At 51.9% G+C, this 6,000-nt stretch overlaps 1 protein-coding gene across 1 annotated transcript in view; it reads left to right on the top strand.

Moving 5' to 3' along the window:
- The first annotated feature begins 2,444 nt into the window (after positions 1-2,444).
- LOC125442931 (synaptotagmin-like protein 2) overlaps positions 2,445-6,000 on the top strand; it is a 78,091-nt gene continuing 74,535 nt past the window's right edge. The window contains exon 1 of the mRNA XM_048514721.1: positions 2,445-2,602. The gene's annotated coding sequence lies outside the window, so the exon portion shown is untranslated. The remainder of the gene's footprint in view (positions 2,603-6,000) is intronic.

Genomic DNA, 6,000 nt, shown 5'->3' with positions numbered 1-6,000 from the left:
AGCACCGGCTTGTGGCACTATGGCATGGGCCATTTAGCCTGGCTCCTTCCTGGTTTTAACTTCCTGTTCTGCCTCTAGCCCTCAGCCAATGGGAGTAAGCTTTGCCAATTTAATTCTTTTTAATGGCGAGCGCACAGAACAGCAGCGGCCTCTGGATCTAAAGATCCAGTGATCTAAAGATCCCTTTTGCCACCACCACATAGGCTGTCTTCGCAGCTTTGCAGCAGCGGAAGCGGGAGGAGGTTATGAGCCTGCAGTGTATCCCAATCTGGGAGGAACCGGGTTTGATTTCGGCTCCTTGCCTGCCTGGAGCTGTGGAGGCTTATCTGGGGAATTCAGATTTCACTGCTGTACACTCCCACACACGCCAGCTGGGAGACCTTGGGCTAGTCACAGCTTCTCGGAGCTCTCTCAGCCCCACCCACCTCACAGGGTGTTTGTTGTGAGGGGGGAAGGGCAAGGAGATTGTCAGTCCCTTTGAGTCTCCTGCAGGAGAGAAAGGGGGGATATAAATCCAAACTCTTCTTCTTCTTCTTCTTTGCTTGGGGACAGAATGGTATGCAATTGTGCAGGGGTTAGAAACCAGGATCCAACAGAATTAGGACTAGCATCACCATGCTGATTTAAAAAAAACACTGTTTGGAAGTTTGTTCTTCAGATGGTCAGTTTTGGAGCTCAGCCTCTGACGGTTTTCTAGGCCTCAGAAAAGGTCCCAACTGAACAGGTAAATTATGACTTCTGGCTGCGAGTGGTAAGTTCACAACTCCTATGCGCTTGTATCAGATTTTGGCCTGTAGCTTGTTTTCCCAGCCGCCTGCGTTCTTACCCAGCAGCCATTTTCCTTCTAGGAAAGATGGGGAGTGTTTTTACAAAAGATTTTTTCCTGGTGAATCTTTCCTAAATAAGGACTGATAGTTGCAGTACAACATTATTATTTTTTATTGAAAAATTTTGTACGCTGTCTTTCCTCCTGAGCAGGGACTCCAGAGGCGGAAAATATTACAGATGACCGGAGCTCAGTGCTGGATTACCCTAATAACAAAACATGCCATGGGCCCAGCATTTTCAAGGAGCCCGCACGAAATGTTTGCAAGCTGTCTGGTGAAATCGGCATCCTGCCGCATCCTCGTGATCTGGCAGCGCACTGTTGTTTACATATCGGGGGAGCTGCAGAGTACATGTTGTGGGTTTTGCATACATGCAAGTGTGCTGGTTCCTTGCCATGTCGCGCACAGCGGTGCAGTGGTGGCATTCAAATAATTTAACAACTGGTTGTTTACAAGGACCATTTTAACAACCAGTTCTGCCGAAGTGATGCGAACCTGTTGAATCCCACCACTGCAGCCGCGGTGTCCTTTGCACTATCTTCCCAGGTTCTCCAGCCGCTGCAGCATGCGCTGTTACACCGTGGTGAGCCTGCAACGTGGGACGTGTGACTCCAGGGTTGGGCTGAAGGAAGTCAGTTATCAGTACCTGTCAATTACTGTCACTTTATGATTTGAGATTGTGATTGTGTGCCGTGTACAAACACCCGCTGTGTGAGAGCGGAAGGAGGAAGAGAAAATACATGTGCGAACTTCTCATGGTGTCCTTCCTCGAGAATGACTGAAGTGTTCATAATCATTATAGATGTCACTTCATTAATAACATAATACAAATAAATATTTTTTTTAATGGTCGGGCCCCTTTGTAACATAAACTACAGACCCCGCTCTAGCTTAATCTGGCCATGCCAGAACCCGCACAGACATTAGACAAGGAAATACAGTTATTCCTGGAATGCGCCCCCATCAGGTGTTTGGAGGGTGGTACATGTGATTGAGTGATCCACTATTTTAAAAATCCTTGCAGCTAGAAAGCTAGTATGTCAAGGAAATTCTTTGTGGTTAGAGTGAGATCTGCTTTGTGTGTTAGGACGGGCAAATTACTTCCAACTTATGGCAACCTTATGAATCAATAATCCCCCCCAAATGTCCTTGTTAGCTCATTTAGAAGGGATTGGTAAGCTCAAGGTGGGGGCATGGTCATACTTGGATCCCCATCTGGAAGACTCGGGTTCAAATCCCTCCTCTCCCATGGCAGCTTGCTAGGCAGCCTCGGGTCATTTCCTTTCTGCCCGCCTCGCCTACCTCGCACGGTTGTTGTGCAGCGCAAATGGAGTAGGGACGGGAGAGCGGCGTTTGGGTGGGCGCTCTTTCCACCGGTCTCGGACAGGCAGATCCAGCTCCAGGCATGAACCTGTTTGCTCAACCCACCTGCCGCCTCCCAGCCGGAACCCGCTCCAGCCCTTGTCCGGGGAGCGCATCCGCCTCGGCGTCCACTCCGGAGTTTGTCCAGCCTCCAACACAGGGGAAAGGCCGGCCGGACGATCCAGTCCGGGTTTTGGCGCTTGTGCACCGCGCCACGGGGTGGCCGAGAGGCAGGAGGGCGCTCGCCGAGTCGGGTGGCGTCCGGGCGGGTAGGGAGGCAGGCGGACAAGCGGGCGGTTCCGCCGGCTGCTGCTGCTGCGGTGCGGAGCGGAGCGGAACGGCGGGTGACGCTTCCCGCAGAGCCAGGCGGTCGCCCCGTTGCCGACCCTCGGTGGAGAACAGCAGGCGCGCAGGTAAGGGGAGGGACAGCCACTCTCCCCCCCCCCCCGCCCCGGGTTTGGCTGCAGGGACTTGGCAGACCTGGGGGGGGGGGGGAGTTTGCAATTCCACCCGTCCCGCTTGACCTGACACTCGAAGGAGGTCTGGGTTGGAAAGTTCCGACGGGCGACCCGCATCTGCCCTTTTTTGGTTTTGTTTGCAATTTGGGGTTGCTCGCACGCTCTGAAGTTCTAAAAGTATAGCCCAGTGCCAACATTAAAGTAAACCCATTGTTTTTGCTTCACATATGGGCTGAGGAATTGTCACCTTGCAGGGCAACCCAGGTGTAGGGTAGAACGATGTGGAGAACTCCAAAGCCTACTATTTATCCAGGTGTTTCAAGTGGGAGACCCCCCAGTCAGCCGAAGAAACCTCAGCCGCCAGCACTTAGCATAACCTTAGGCTAGAATTAAGTGTTTCGAGCCCTGAAAAGCCTACCCTCACAGGACTGTTGTTATAAAGATAAAATGGGGGACAAGACAGCAATGTTGTGAGTGGCATTGGGACCCCCCAGGAAGGCAAGAGGTGTGCAAATTTTTTTATGAACAAATATATTTGTGCAGGATGTATGTGGGTGCACTGATGTGTTCAGGGCTTGCGAGTGAAGCGAATGTGTGTTTGTCTGACATATGGCAAATGTCATACAGGCTCTGAGGTCAGGGAGCTGTGCTTGACCGCATCTCTGCCTGCTGATGGCGTACTTGCTCAATGGCAAAACTTAGGCCCCTTCCGCACACGCAGAATAATGCGTTTTCAAACCACTTTCACAACTGTTTGCAAGTGGTTTTTGCTATTCCGCACAGCTTCAAAGAGCATTGAAAGCAGTTTGAAAGTGCATTATTCTGCATGTGCGAAGGAGCCTTAGTTTGCTCTCTCTCTCGCTCTCTCTCTCTCTCTCTCTCTCTCGCTCTCTCTCTGTCTGTCTGTCTGTCTGTCTGTCTGTCTGTCTGTCTGTCTGTCTGTCTGTGCCCAGGCCAAAGTTCTTTGCTGCCCTCTGCCATTTAAGAAGAAAAGTCTGGATTTATGCCCCACCTTTCTCTCCTGCAAGGAAACTCAAGGTATTGTCGAAGGCTTTCACGGCCGGAATCACTGGGGTGCTGTGTGGTTTCCGGGCTGTATGCCCGTGTTCAGATGCCAGCCACAGGCGAAACGTCAGGAGAGAATGCTGCTAGAACACAGCCATACAGCCCGGAAACCACACAGCACCCCAAACTCAAGGTAGCTTACAAGCTCATTTCCCTTCCTCTCCCCACAACAGACACCTTGTGAGGTAGGTGGGGCTGAGAGAGTTCGGAGAGAACTGTGACTAGCCCAAGGGCACCCAGCAGGAACGTAGGAGTGTGAAAACACATCTGGTTCACCAGATAAGCCTCTGCCACTCAGGTGGAGGAGTGGGGAATCAAACAGTTCTCCAGGTTAGAATCCACCTGCTCTTAACTGCTACACCATGCTGGCTCTTTTTTTCTGCAATGTATGTTTACCTGGGCAGAATAGAATAACAAAAGACCCTTTGGTGACCTTTTGAGTGCTGGACGCTTCTGTACCATCAGGCCTGCCTGTGTCCTAGGTGTTTCCTGCTTCCAGGGGTGGATTGGCCATTTCACTTCCAGGGAGGGGTTACTGGGAGGAGGCAAATGACCCAGAGGTTCCAGGAGCCATTCAACTCAGACCCGGATAGCAGCATCTGCTGCTATCACACTCCTAGGGGTGTCGGTTTGCCTTCGCCACCAGAGCAGGACACAGGTGTGCTGGAGGAGGAGGAGGAGGAGGAGGAGGAGGAGGAGGAGGAGGAGGAGGAGGAGGAGGAGGAGGAGGAGGAGGAGGAGGAGGAGGAGAAGAAGAAGAAGAAGAAGAAGAAGAAGAAGATGTATATCCCCCCTTTCTCAAAGGGGCTTACAATCTCCTTGCCCTTCCCCCCTCACAACAAACACCCTGTGAGGTAGGTGGGGCTGAGAGAGCTCCGAGAAGCTGTGACTAGCCCAAGGTCACCCAGCTGGCGTGTGTGGGAGTGCACAGGCTAATCTGAATTCCCCAGATAAGCCTCCACAGCTCAGGAGGCAGAGCGGGGAATCAAACCCGGTTCCTCCAGATTAGATTCACGAGCTCTTAACCTCCTACACCACTGCTGCTCCGAGCCGAATTTGTGAGCAAAAGGGGAGCAAGTAGCTGAATCTCTGCATCCCTCCCCACTTACAAACCAGAGAGGATATTAGCCCCTCTCTTGGATTGTAGCCTAATGAGAAGCCACATCCGCAGGTTGACAATAACAAATGACATTCCTTGCAGAGTTCCCATTTGGGGACTGGCATGCTCGAACAATAAGTGCATTCAGCGCAGCGTTTCTGAAGGCTGAGATTATTTCTATATATTGATAGAGCTGGGCCTTGACCCTTGGGGAAGGGGGGTGAGGGCGGGGAGCGCAGGTGGAATAGGAAGAACTTTCCTTGGTGGTTGTTATGATAAACCACACAGTGTTCTTTGTTCTGAGCTGGCTTGTGCAGGGACCTCAACTCTTCCTTGCTGAGAGCTGGAGTTTTAAGAGCTTTTTTTTTCCTGCCTCCGATTTATGGCCACTTTTCACCCTGGTCTTTTGACATTCACTTGGCTTCATTGGTTACCTAACCAGCACTGTGAATAACTAGCTTAAAGCACATTTCAGAGTGCAAGAAGCCAGGTCTTTAGCTCCTGGTGGTAGATGGAGATCTCCTAGGACCGTGGTGGCGAACCTTTGGCACTCCAGATGTTATGGACTACAATTCCCATCAGCCCCTGCCAGCATGGACAATTGGCCATGCAGGCAGGGGCTGATGGGAATTGTAGTCCATAACATCTGGAGTGCCAAAGGTTCACCACCACTGTCCTAGGATTACAGTTGATCTCCTCCTACCCTTTCCCCCCAGGGTGGATGGGCCACAGCAGAGGTTGAGGCTCCTTCCTAATTCTAACCCCTCCCTCTTCTCCCCAGAAGGGGTGGGGCAGGACCAGATGATGGGCCCCTTTCACCCCAGTGTGGGTGTGCCTGGCCCAGATGATGAGTCCCCTCCCTCCCCCTCCCTCCCTTTCCCCCAGGTGGGCGGACCACAACCAGATGCTCCTCCCCCTCCCCTTGCACATAGCCTGATATTAATTCTTCAGCTTCAATGCCAAATGTTAACCCTCCTTCCAACTTTGGAAAATGAGCTGTATGGCATAAAACTCCACCGAAATCCCCCCATTTCCTAAACGTTGCCCTCCTCGGGTTGCACACACAAAATGGCCACCCTATGCCTGCCCCAAGAAGCGTACCTTTGACCTAAGGGAGGAGAAGGAACGCAGAGGCAGGGATAAACAAGGGAAGACTGTGCCGTCATTTCAAAGTAGACAGGGGTTGCAT

This window comes from Sphaerodactylus townsendi, linkage group LG13, assembly GCF_021028975.2.
Source record: "Sphaerodactylus townsendi isolate TG3544 linkage group LG13, MPM_Stown_v2.3, whole genome shotgun sequence".
Taxonomy (NCBI): Eukaryota; Metazoa; Chordata; class Lepidosauria; order Squamata; family Sphaerodactylidae; genus Sphaerodactylus; species Sphaerodactylus townsendi.
Note: the sequence above shows the minus strand (reverse complement) of the source record. Positions and strands in the feature narration are given on the sequence as shown.